The following is a 13198-nucleotide window of genomic DNA, read 5'->3' on the forward strand; positions in this document are numbered from 1 at the left end:
CAAATAAAAAAAAATCAAACACATTAATAAAAAAAATGCAAATATTGGCCTTTTTGATAATATATTGCACAAAAAACAATTAGTTAATTTTAGAGTTTATTTTTAAATGCGAATTTGGTAATTTCAGGACATGAATAAACATGAAACAAACTATTTCCAGCACGAAGGTTTTATGTGCTGACAGTGCTTATCCGGTGTAAAACATAACTGTTTTTCTCTACTATGGAATATTTGTGGGGCACAAAGAAAGCAAAAATGCAAGATTAAAGTAATCATTTTTGGTTAAAAATTCTGGGCAATGCTTCACCAAGGCAAAATGCACATGAAATTTACTGCTGAAAAAAAATCTCCCACTTCACTGACTGATCTGCCCAGTGCAATTTTAAGTGGGAAATCCCCTAAAGCATTCTGAAATAGACAGATGTCAGCCAGCCAGAACAACCTGTCACAGCAGCTTCCTGACCACTAAAGAGAACTAGGTATTGAAAACATGAAGGTGCAGGGAGGAGGCAACATTAGGGACTTTTCACTATTTCTTTCACAAAAGCATATTCACTCAGGAAGCCAGGTTCATATCAAGTTAGAACTGCTCTGAAAGGAGATCTAAAACAGTCCTGATTTTCCAGTAACTGGAAGTCTCATTCTTTCAAATACATCATGGATTCTCCAGTTTCTTGGGAGGCCTTCTTGCTCAAATCTAGTATCATAACTTATCCATATTCCAAAACATGAAATACAAAGTGTTAGGCCAAAAAGTTCAGGTGTACAGACAAACAGGCAGCCTGAAATAAAACTCCAAGGAACAGAATGCGGGTACACACTGCCAACTATACTTATCTAGAAAATAAGAAACAAGAAAGGGCTACCATGTTTACACGATATGATCAATGCTCTTTGTCAGCAATTAATTATTTGTTAGCATCTCAGTGATGTTTTTCTCTAAATGCAGATGTTTCCTTCAGCAGGCTTTTCTACTCTATTAGTATAGTTTTCCTCTGCATTACTCCTTAGCTTCTTCCCACACACCTGCATTCCTCTTAATTCTGATGCTGCAGGACCCAGTAGAAAGCAGGTAGGTAGGAAGGCAGAAGAAAAAAGAAAGAAATGTTCTCTTCACCAATATACAATAGTCTTCAGTTAAATGGAAAGCCAGCTCAGGAAAAAATAAAGGATGTAGTCTGGTATATGATTATGGAAATTCCAGAAAGCGATCAAGAAGTTTCAGGGATGAAGAGGCAATGATAGGCAAAAAACCTCTGATGACACGAGGCATTTTGAGGAACCCAAATATCACTGTAGGGGAGTGAAGCAAACCAGCACAAACTAGTGAGACTATTGTTGCAGGGTTATGCTGGGATACCGAAGATTCCCATACTAACTCTATTCAACAATGGATCAGGGAACTCTGAGAAAAATCATGAGCAACATGACAGCTTTAGGTTATGGGATTCAAGGTTCAGACAGGATCTCCAAAACTAAACCATAAAATGTTTGCTGAAGATATCTTTGATAAAATGAGTTTGTAGATGCTTGGATTAGAGAAGTAGAGAAACATCCGCATCCAAGTTCTGTCAGAGGGCACTAAAAAATACTTATATCTAAATAAGAAAATAGGCACAAAGTGACTTTAACATTTTGATTATGTAATTGATATCTAACAAGACCATTTTGTATAGAAGGTTAGCCTCTATAAGGCTTGGAAGTCTATCCAAATACCAACAATTTAGTACTTTTACAATACTCAGAATTGTTATCTGCCTTATAACAATCCACCTACTACAGAATCTGCCATCATGATATACAGTTTTTCTCTAGCTCTGTCCCCTGCTACACTTTGACTGGGACACGAGAAGAAAAATACAGCTCTGTCCACCAAGCTAGAGAACCTCCCAAATGATGCTCATGACAAGACAGATGCAGGGAACTCACTGTTCTTTATGACTGGCTTTTCTTGGCTTACCCCTCTTCCTGAAATCTGCAGGGGTACCACTGCAGAACAGCTCAAAAAGTGAAGCAGAGCTGATGGGAAGAAAAAGATAGACCTGGGACACAGCTGGGAATCTAACAGACATACTGAGCCAAAGTATTACTCAGAAATTGGAAATAAAGTTCAAAATTTCCTTTAAAAAAAAAAAAAGTTCTGCAAAAGTCCAGTTAAATTTGCTTGCCCTGTGGAGGCAAATAAAACTCAAGACATCAGGACAGAAAAATATTCCTCTGCTCCTACTGGCCCTGTTACAACCCAAGCTGTAATCAGAACGAAATACCTCAATTAAATTTGTATATGAATGTCAGTATTCTAAAGATCAGGCAAAGCTTTCTTACAGATCTCAAACATTGCCGGAAGGTACATTGACAAATACAAACCCTCTAATTCTTTCCCTCCACTTTGAATGGAGGAGAAGTGAAGAGAGTAAGATGTTCAGTATTTATTTTTTGAGGCACCGTTCGTTCCCTATTACCATTAGTCAGCCAGCTACTCTTGCTATAACTCCAGCACTTGAGCCAATACTACTATTTGTCCCTCCTCACTTGCTTACAATAGGAGTGAGGCAAAACATAAACAAGACGGCTAAAGGTTTAGTCTTCTTAAAAAACAAGCAAACAAACAAACCCTAGAAAACCTTTGTCGCCTCTATCCAGGAAATAAACAGAGGATTGTTTTCAGCTTTGAAACTACTGAAGACATACAGATTCTCTTTGGGCAGCAAAGAATAAGTTCCTAACTACAAAAGCCTACATATTAAGAGCTCAGATCTTACAAAAAAATTTGCAGTTACACTTACAGAGAATGAAGCGGGTGAATAAGCACCTTGTATCTAACTTGCAGAAGTAAAAGAATAAAACAATAAAACAAAAAGAACTTTGCAATATTGTATAGTATCAAGGTAAAGGATAAGGTCTGTAGGAGTATGTAAAAATAAATAAACACAACTTTTCAAATTCAGTCTACTTATATATCATTTTTAAATAATGGAAACTTACATGGTACTCAAGTAAGGGATTCCTGAAATATTTTTATGCTGTAAATGCAAAGAAATATTTAATTCTTCTACTTTATCGTTTATGGGTTACCAAATATTCTACACATTTTTCTTTGAACAATAATTTGATTGCTAGGTTTCTAAAAAAGTAAAATGTTTACAGTCAGAACATTTTTATGTCTTTGCTGAAAGATACTTGTAATTTTGGACCAAATCATGTTACTGATCTTGTAACATGTACAAAGAGAAGGAACACACTGGTAGGAAGAGGTGCTAAAATTACTGTAAAAACAGCTAAGGACAGGGAAAGAGAAAGAAAAATGACATTTCAAAAAAGACAAGACAAACAAGCAAGCAAGCAATTTACTATTGAATTACATTAATCTCCTGGGAAATTATTTTTCTTGTACTTTCAAGACCCAAATAATTAAAGATGTGCCTTCTAAAAGCACACTAATCCTGTCCATCACCAGGCAGTGAAAGGAACATAGCTTTATGAATGTATTCATTCGAGATTGTTAACACTTGCTACTAGACAGCTAAAGTTATAAATTACATTAAACCCTGTGAATTTTTAAACAAGTAAGGACTATAATCTCAATCCTTAAACACTGTTAAACACATGTTCTTTTCCACTTGAAAGTTTTAAGAGCTCTGCTGACTCTAGGGAGCTTCTTAATATAGTAAGTGTTAAGGCAAGTACAAAAGACTTACAAATCTTTAGCAATGAGATTTTAACAGCAACTAGTCTCATACGAGGAAAATGACATAAGACTAACTACATACCTTTATAGGCCCATTATTAAAGCTGTATTGACTTTTGCAGTTAATCCTGAAATGATATGTCTTCATTAAATGAAACACAGTTTGAATCTTTTCTAAAGTTGTCAGAACAGTTGTTGTTCCTGAACGAGGCATCAATTTTATGTTTACAGATATAAAATCAGTTTCTAAATGAATCTATCCTGAAATTTCATCCTTAATCATCTTAATAACAGGTTATGCAAATTTCATATGTGAGCACAGAGGTCTTACTCAGTTTGACAATTGTTTGAAGCTTAGGGTCCTTTAACTAGTTTTGTTTTTTACTCTTCATAAAAAATTGTTAACCTTCACACATAGACGAGAGTACTATTTTCTTCTTCAGAACATTCTGCAGATGTCTCCGATAGGATGGTCATTGTTTCAGAGGGTTTGAAAGCAGGCCACCCTTAAAAGCAATAGCCAGCATCTGCCTCTGCTCATCTACTCCTGTTTTCTCATTTTCATCTTGAAATTATAGAAAAGCACTTGCAAATCTATTCTTTTCAAGCTTCTTTAAAAATTATTTGGCATCTAACAAACAGGCTGTCAGTTATGAAAAATAAATAAATTTATTTTTAATAAGGCAATGACAAAAAAAGACTGGTCATTGTCATTAACATAAAAGCTGTTCCAAACTCTTCTTTCTTAATAAACCCAGAAACTCCAAATAGAAAGAAAAATTAGATTTTCAATATTACTATGGGATGGAAACCTTCTGTTATGTTGAATAAAAAGGAGTAAGAAACTCTGATACAGATTCTAATTAATGATTTTCTAGAAGTACATAAAAATAAGTCAAGAGATACTTGTAATCAAAATACTTTCAACTGTGCTTTGCCATAACGGCACAAAGCTGTTATTTACTTCATGGTAATCACTCATTTTAACTTCAGACATACTACATTTCTTTAATCATTGGAAAGATCCTGCATAACATTCCTCAGCTTTTTACTATTAAAAAAAAAAAAGACTAGAAGATGCCTAGTTAAATATCTGTGTGCATAATTAATTGAAATTCTCTCGTTGCAAGTTTCATTTGAAATTTGTTTTGTAAGTATGCTTCAGCGACCCCCAGATAATATGCTGCCCCAAAAATGCAGTTAGTGGAAACAAGGACAGAAAGAGGACACATACAGGGTGGACAGCACAAGCTTGCTTGTATTTTCTAGTTAAGATATGAAACATACTGCTCTATTCTATACTCACATGTTAGAAAGAACCAAGCCCCTGTCATCATTAATGCATTTATTTACCCCAGTTTGTAAGCAGCAATACACAGTAGGTACATCTGTGTTTCAGTGCACTTTTGTATGGACAATCTCAATGGAAACAGTATAACCCAGACCAACATTCATCTTTCCCTGAGCAAAATCAAGCCTGCTTCTTGCCAGATTGGGCTAGTCAAGAGGAAAATTCTGCTAGCGTGCCTTGACTTCTTCCAGTCTGAGCCAATTCCTTCTGGGCAGTGCCAGAGCAGATGGCATTTCACAGGCATAGCAGGATGTAAATTTTTTCAGTCTGCTAATCACATCTTCAGGTTTCTGCACAAATTTCCCTCCCCTACTACCAACACATAAGACCATAACTGCTTGCATCTACAAAAATGCATTTTAAATTAACTGAAATTTAATTTCATATTATGTAATGAGCATAATTCTAAGGGAGTAAGAACATGTAAGATACTATGGAATTGCAAGAGTGGGTATCAAAGATCCTGTGAGTGCATTTACACATTACACTGTCTAGGTGGCAAACCAAATGAAATGAAGACTAGTGTGGAAATTAATCAAGAATATAATCACTTAAGACTTCTCTCAAATACATGCCTTTCTTTTTAAAGTTAGCATAATTAAACTAAATGCATGACACTGAATTTTATTAACTACTAATGATGTTTAATAATTACAGAGATCAATCCCTGCCTCAGAGAAAGCTCACAAAACGTTTGTTCAGATCTATCCCTTCCAAAGCTACAAGCCCAGGTAACAGGCCATCCACTTCTGTAAAGGTTCCTTGGCCACCGTACATCTCTCACATAGAAGATAATGACATCTGAGGATTAGTCTTTATCAGTCATCAAATGTTGAAAAATAGCATGTGTGTCAGCAGTTTATGTGAAAGGATAGAAACTGTTCTGGAAAGCCAAAAGTACTAGAAAAACTCACTGATACCTGTTCTTAAAAAAACCCCTGTACTACTTCTCATATATTAGTAACTTAGAGTACCTAGAAATTTAGAATCCCTTTAAGATAATCTACCAGACAGAAGGAACAAAACTACATTCCTGAAGTGTCAAACAGGTATCACACAAAAGTGCTGAGGAGGAAAAGAAAAAATAAATCCAGAAAACAAGTTATGATTGAATCTGAAATATTAAACTGACTCTAAGAAAAATAAAAACACCCTAAATATAAATACAGGCCTTTAATTTTAGGTCACATTGGAACAAAAATCATGCTAAATATGTGGACAGTGAGCCTAGTATAAGAATACCTTTTTTAGCCTTTAGTATAGCTCCTGTCCCGTTAAAAAAGTTTAAGCTAATCAGTAAGAAAATGTAACATGACCAATAACGAAGGTTAAAAGAGACACACTAATACCATAGTGCAGGGAGTCATTGTTAAGCTGTTATTTCAATAAAAGCAATAAAACTTCCCCCTGCAAACCTTAAGTTTTACACACTTTCAGAAGAGTTTATTCTATATTATGAACTTTACTGATAAACCTGTACTGATAATAAACAGACAGGTGTGACACAGGCTTGCTGTATCACCATCTAACAGTTGTACAGTTCCTCTGGGGCGGGGAAGCAGCACTGGCTGTTTTGACCATACTGAAAGTACTCAGCCCAAATTAAACCAAATGTGTATTTCTCAATTACTCTTACCAGCATAGATATAGCTAAATCAACGTACCTATATTGCTAATTCACACCAAAAAGCCTGGAATGTTCTTCATAAAAGAGGGAGGATCTCTCAAAACCAAATCCAAAGCATCCAAATACAGCTTCACATGGTACATTTTCTATGGTACCTTGAATAGCTTAAAAATAGTAACTTATATGGAAAAAAGATCATTTAACATTCCATAAAGCAAACATTTATCAAATGAACAACACATGGAACATTTGCTGCAAATACACCTTTAACTTAGTGAAGGTATTTGCGTTTGCATAAAGAAACATTAATGCTGGCAACTCAGTGCAGGATAACAAAACTTGTCAGCATTACCATTCAATTAGCCATTTAATTGGAAATAAGTTAGCTTTTTCCACACCTCCTGTACAATGTGAAGTTAGCATTGGTAGTTGTGAATGTTTTGCACAGCAGCACTGGTTTTCGTAAATATTGAACTACCAAAGAAATACAAAAACATTACTTGGATATCCATTCTGTCCCTCTCCCAGTGAAGTTGCACTTGTTTCAAAGAAACATGCTACATATAAAAGCTATGAAAAAGTAGAGATGGCCAAACACTTCAAAATGTACTCCTGGTCACTAGCTGCCTGTATTTATATTAATTATGTCCTTTCCCAAAGCTGTATGATCCATTTTCAAACATAAAACTGCTATGCAAACTAATTTTATTTCAGCAATCATTTGTTGTTATGCTGTCTCTAGTTCCCAGAACACTTCATTTTGTCACACTCGCTAATAAAGCCATTCACCTAACTGGTCTTCCTTAAGGACAGATCTCTCCGATCTGTTTCTGTCACACTTCCCCGTCCCAAATACCATCATCTGTCTGTTTACTTGTTACCCTGTGAACTCTAATTTATTAGTGTCTGTGGTTCCTGTCTGTTTGAAAGGCTCTAGTACTCTTGTACTTCCACTTGATCCTTAAAGTTATTGATCCTTTTTATGCTTCACTAACATTCACTCATATATTACACAGTCTGCCCTAACCAGTCCAAGTCCTCACTTTTACCTTAAATTTTCATTCCCACTATTGAGTTGCAGAAAAGTCTCCAATTTTTTTCCATTAAAATTTATTCTGTTGTGTCATTTCACCTTGCTAAGTATTGTTTTCACCCACTGAAAAAGTCAGTTGAAATTCAACATTTCCTTTCACTCCCTTTTACTCTCATATTAAACTATACTTTCAGCATTCTCTCTCCATATAGATTTATCCTGGAAAAATGGGTGAGATTCCAACAAAATATTCTACGGTTGTAGCCTCCTGTGGTCTGCCCTCCCTTGGGAGGGCCTCATTTGGCAGGCAGAAGTTTCTCAACTGTTTTCCTCTGGAAGTTTTTGCATCAATGATGGAACAGACTACATCTTCCAGTTTCCCTCCAATAATCCTTACCTTTGAACAAAAGTACAAGATTTACTTTTTTCCACCTTCAGCAACTAGTTTCTGAACACTACACCTGATAGTTAGAGGTGGCTTTGATCAGTAATTTGTTTGAATGATGGTAAGGCTACATGAAGTTTTCATTTTTAGGTATCAGAAAACTAAAACAGGAGGAAAAAAGCTTTTTAAAAAAATATAACTTTCCTATCAAATGTCAAATAAGGCCCAGACTTTAACAGAATTCTTGCACACCAGCTCTGGTATTCACTCATGACATGACACTGCAGACTTGCTCTGTGTTGGGCATATTCCATAGGGTCTCTTTACATCCCACTCACCTTTTTTCATAAAACTTGCTGCAATTTGCTATCTTTGAAACCTCTAAGGTCATAGTATTCAGTCAGTTCAGTTGGTCAAGTTTAACTATTAGGATGGTACTGTCAGACATGTATGAGCACACATATATGTTGTGTCAAAAGATGAGTCTTTTCCTCAGGAAAAATACACCTGGCTCCTTGTAATTCTCTTCCCTTTCATATTTAACCTTACAGAATACACTGTTCAAGAACTGCAGTGTAGAGGCTGTCCTCTTTGCCATTCTAGAGACTCTTCTGGGAACCTTTTGTTCCTCATCACTACAATTTTCTTTCATAAGTTTAAAATGTCTTCCTAGTCAAAGCTGAAAATTAGTACTTTATCCCATTTATTCTGTTACTTCTCTTTGTCACAGTCCACCACACGGCTCTTGGAACCTTCTCTCCCAGCTTCCTCTGTTTCTTTCCTACTGGCACTCTGGTCACACCACCCTCACCTTCCTCTAAATTTCTCCAGCATTTCCACAGCAGTTGTCTTTGATCTCCTTCCTTTCTCCTTTTACATTTTCTTTCCAGGAAACCCCACCTGCAGAAACAGTCAACTCCCTTTGCTATGCTGATGACTTACAGATATGTTTCCCTGCTTTTAGCATACTTTTTCTGTCCAGAACATTAACTGCCACCAAGTTTTGGTTATCTAAAAACCAGCTTAAGGTAAACTTAGCTAACAGAGTTCTTAACTGCACTCAGTCTTCCTAACAGCATTCTTTATCACTCTCTATGAACCACTGTATGGTCCTAATGGTCACTTTGCTAGAGGATACCATCTTAATCTCTGACCTTTCCACAGGTGTCTATGGGGAGACCATGCTCAAATCATCCTTTCTTTCCGGTATGATACCTAAAGAATATAATTTCAGGATGGAAAAAAAAGAAAGGAGGTGGGGAAAAAAAAAAAAAAGGATGCAACTCTTGGTAAGAGTCTTCTCATTTCACATTTCATCTAGCACAAAACATTTTGTCATTTGGTCAGAGAGAACCAGAGAGAAACAATACAATCCTACTCATCAAAATACGGTTGCCAAAACAGTTTTCCAAGACTGTTGCTTTCACCATGTAATCCTTCTCTTTGTATTTTCCCCACACTCAGCTGCATCTCATTGAAACTGATTACATTCACAGGTCAATACACCCACATTTCTACCTTGATTTTCCTCATAAGACAAACAACAAAAACCCAAGAGATATGAAGATTCTGTTAACAACAGAAACAAATCTTGACATGCAGGTACTTGTGGTAAAAGTCATAGTAACCATTAGGGGAAAACTTAAAATTTCAAAGAGCTAGTTTGTCAAATACATAGGAAGAAGAGTTACATTTTATGTTATTGGCTGCAATCAACAGGGAAAGGGTCACATGTTTCTAGGCTGCAAAGAGTATCTGAATTTAACAATTTCAAGACACTGTAAAATACATATTAACAGCCAGCTTCTGCACTAGAAAGTCTATACCTCGAGTACTTAAGGACCAAGTATAACTAGTTTCACAAATGGGTAACAGACACAGATATAAACTGTCTAAGCAAATAAAGAACTGCATTAATTTCAAGTTACATAAATATTTTAGACTCCTGAAATCAAGTCCTGATCTTCCTAGGGTGAGGCATCAAAGGTACGAGACAGCTTCGACCAGAAGCTGGGGAGGTGGTGGTCAATCCAACAACCTAAGCACAGAACAATTATTCCTGTAATTAGCAGAGTGCAATATAAAAGCAGTCTTTATCCACTAAATATCCCAGCCTTCCTAGGTGTTTGAACCTAGTCAGGTAACTAGGAAAAGTGTCAGCACTGTTAGCAGACTGTTTTGGACACACATCCTGTATATTTAATTAGGAAGGCCTTTTCTTTACTCAAGGAAAAATATGAATTTTAGAAATTGCATATTCTTTCTCAATTCTGAAAAGTTCCTATGTATGAGTTTCTACACATGGTTATTTGCTCTCATATACACGTTCACCATCATGTTAAAGAAAAAAAATGTTTTACTACAATATTTTTCAAGACAGAGTGTTTACAAGATCTGCAGTATTGACAAGAACCTTTTAGCTTCCCAAATCTGATTTGGCTTTCATGCAAAAAAAATAAATAAAATTAAGTGCTAAATATGCAACAGTCAATGAAGATAATCCCTTTGATACCAGCAGCAGTAGGTACAGCTAACAGACTAGCATCTGATTAATACATGCAATAAAAACATCATCTATACAAAATTTGTAATACCAATCAATATTGCAGTCATACTGCTAATAAGCAATTTCTCTATAGGTCCAAGATGAATATTGAAGTAAGAATACAAAAAGCCTGTTTACTGCTAAAAACATACTAATTTCTGTGAGCAGGAAAAGTGTTACTACAGTAGAGTTCAGAAAAGACATTGCATTTTCGTTATTTTTAACCCTAATTTTAGTCATATTGCTTCCTTCTATGTGTATTTATATATTTTGATAATGGCATTTAAGTACACTCACATAAAAAATTAAAGATATAACCTATTCAAGACTCTTTCCTCCCCCCTTAAACTACACTGTTAACCATATGTACTGCAGAAAAGCCACACACAACATGAATTTGTAGACTTTGGTGGCTAAGGTGAGCATGGATACTCATATAAAAGGTAAGAATAAAGATAATTAATTTTATTAACCTTCCAGCATTGTAGTTGCCATACCTGTTCAAGTACAGAAAGCAATAATCTAAATATTTGTCATAAGGATTGCTCAAATTAGAAAGCATTTACAGGGTCGTGGTCACAGGGCCTCTTTCCACTTCTACCCCAGAAAACCCAGAAAACAGTGATAGCTCCATCCAACTCCAGTGTGCACACACTACTGGTTGCACATACCTGTTCCCTCCTCCACTCTCCATGCACACAGACCCCATAGAATTGTTGGCTTGAGCGTATTAATGGAAAAAAAACCAGTCAACTCAATATAATTACTTTCTCGTGTATTTATCTACACATAGAGTCAGGCATAATTTCAAATCAAAAAGTAACTGAAAACTTGAGGTCAATGCTAGCATTCCCTATTTTCCTCAAAGAGTAACTCAAATCTACACAGGAGGAAATTTTTTCACAATGAGAACAATCAGCCATTGGAATAATCTCCCCAGGGAAGTGGCGGATTCCCCAGCATTGGACACTTAAGATTCAGCTGGACAGGGTGCTGGGCCATCTTCTCAAGACCGTGCTTTTGCCCAGAAAGGTGGGACCAGATGATCCTTGAGGTCCTTTCCAACCTAGGATTCTATGATTCGATACAACTGCCTTTTTTTGTTCTTACGTGCCCCTGCTTGCCAAGGCTTATACAGACCTCTACATGCAAGAGGTTCATAACAAGCATACAAAATACATCTAACAATCACAATAGCAACTTAGCTCTCATTCATCAAAGTATTCCTGTCACGGTGGACCTGCAGCATTTTCCTTGTACTCCACTGATCTTCCTAATAATGCTCATTAAACTCACTCTTAAAATATTGATATTGGAAAAGAATCATTGTAATGTTTTATAAAGATCTGCAAATCATGCAACCAGTCCTTAAAGGAAATTCACATAATAAATGCTCTCTCTGAAAAGCATTAAGTGCATACATTCCTTCTGTTTCAAGGAAGCAATATAAAAACCTAGTAGTGTTTATTCAAATAAAGCCACACATTATGGGCTTACTTCTTCCTCCCCCCCCCCCCCCAATTGATGTTTTATTTGCTCTCCTATGTCTGATCTCTAAGTCAGACAGGAAATCAGAGGATTTAACCTGTGTTATCCTTACAAAATCACATATAAAATACTGCAGAGAACACATATCTGTGAATCCCATTTAAACTGTGCTTAATAAAGCACAAATATTTATTGTAAAGCATAACAGACTATTAGAAAAATAAAGAACTTCAGATCTCTTTGTTGTTTCTGTTCACTTCTAGTGATAACAAAGATATCAAGTTCTGGAAGTCTACCAAACAGTTACATTTTATTATGCACACCTATGATTTAAGTACTGCCAATAAACTCTAGGTATTTAGTTATGGTTGACATTTATGATGTTACTTAAAGAATAATAAATGCCTTAACTTGAAATATGCGCATGCCTTTAGAAAGTGAGCCGAATATCAAAGGAAGCATTTAGTAACTTGCATAAGAACAAATATCTTCTATCATCTAGAAAGGTTAATGAAACCACATTTTCTGAGGTTTTTGTACTGCAGACAAATGTAACAGGAGAGCATTTACTATCCAGAAGGGAACAGAGAAAGTAAATTATTATACAATATTCCCTACATATCTTAACTGCTAGTACAATATTTTAATGTTTCTTTCATAGTATGCATTAGATAATGTGAAACTTATTGAACGAGTTATTTCTGAAGCCTGTTACAGCATAGTTGCATTTTAACCTTTTGTGCAAAACCAATTACCGCTGTATTATTCTATTGTGCAAATGCAGGGAAAGAAATGCTCGAAAACTACACCATTTCAGATTCACCTTGTATTTCCTTAGACCTATTTCACAGTCAATCACACGAATTGCATTACGGAATACATGTCAAAGCAAAATTAGAAAATTTAATTTAGTATCCATGAATTTCAACCACAATAGTAGTAGATGGAGGATTCGGCAGTAACAAGCACTTTCCAGAAACTGTTCACTTGCATGTTTATTAAATACACTTCCCTTATTCTCCCTCCTATAACGGGCTGATAATCCACTTGCAGCAGCCTCGGGCCAGTTCCATCTGCAACA

At 35.9% G+C, this 13198-nt stretch overlaps 1 protein-coding gene across 7 annotated transcripts in view; it reads right to left on the minus strand.

Moving 5' to 3' along the window:
- The window catches only part of PDE3B (phosphodiesterase 3B), a 95795-nt gene that overhangs the window by 78777 nt on the left and 3820 nt on the right, over window positions 1-13198 (minus strand). The gene's annotated exons all lie outside the window — the stretch shown is intronic.

This window comes from Balearica regulorum, chromosome 5, assembly GCF_011004875.1.
Source record: "Balearica regulorum gibbericeps isolate bBalReg1 chromosome 5, bBalReg1.pri, whole genome shotgun sequence".
In the NCBI taxonomy this organism is placed as follows: domain Eukaryota; kingdom Metazoa; phylum Chordata; class Aves; order Gruiformes; family Gruidae; genus Balearica; species Balearica regulorum.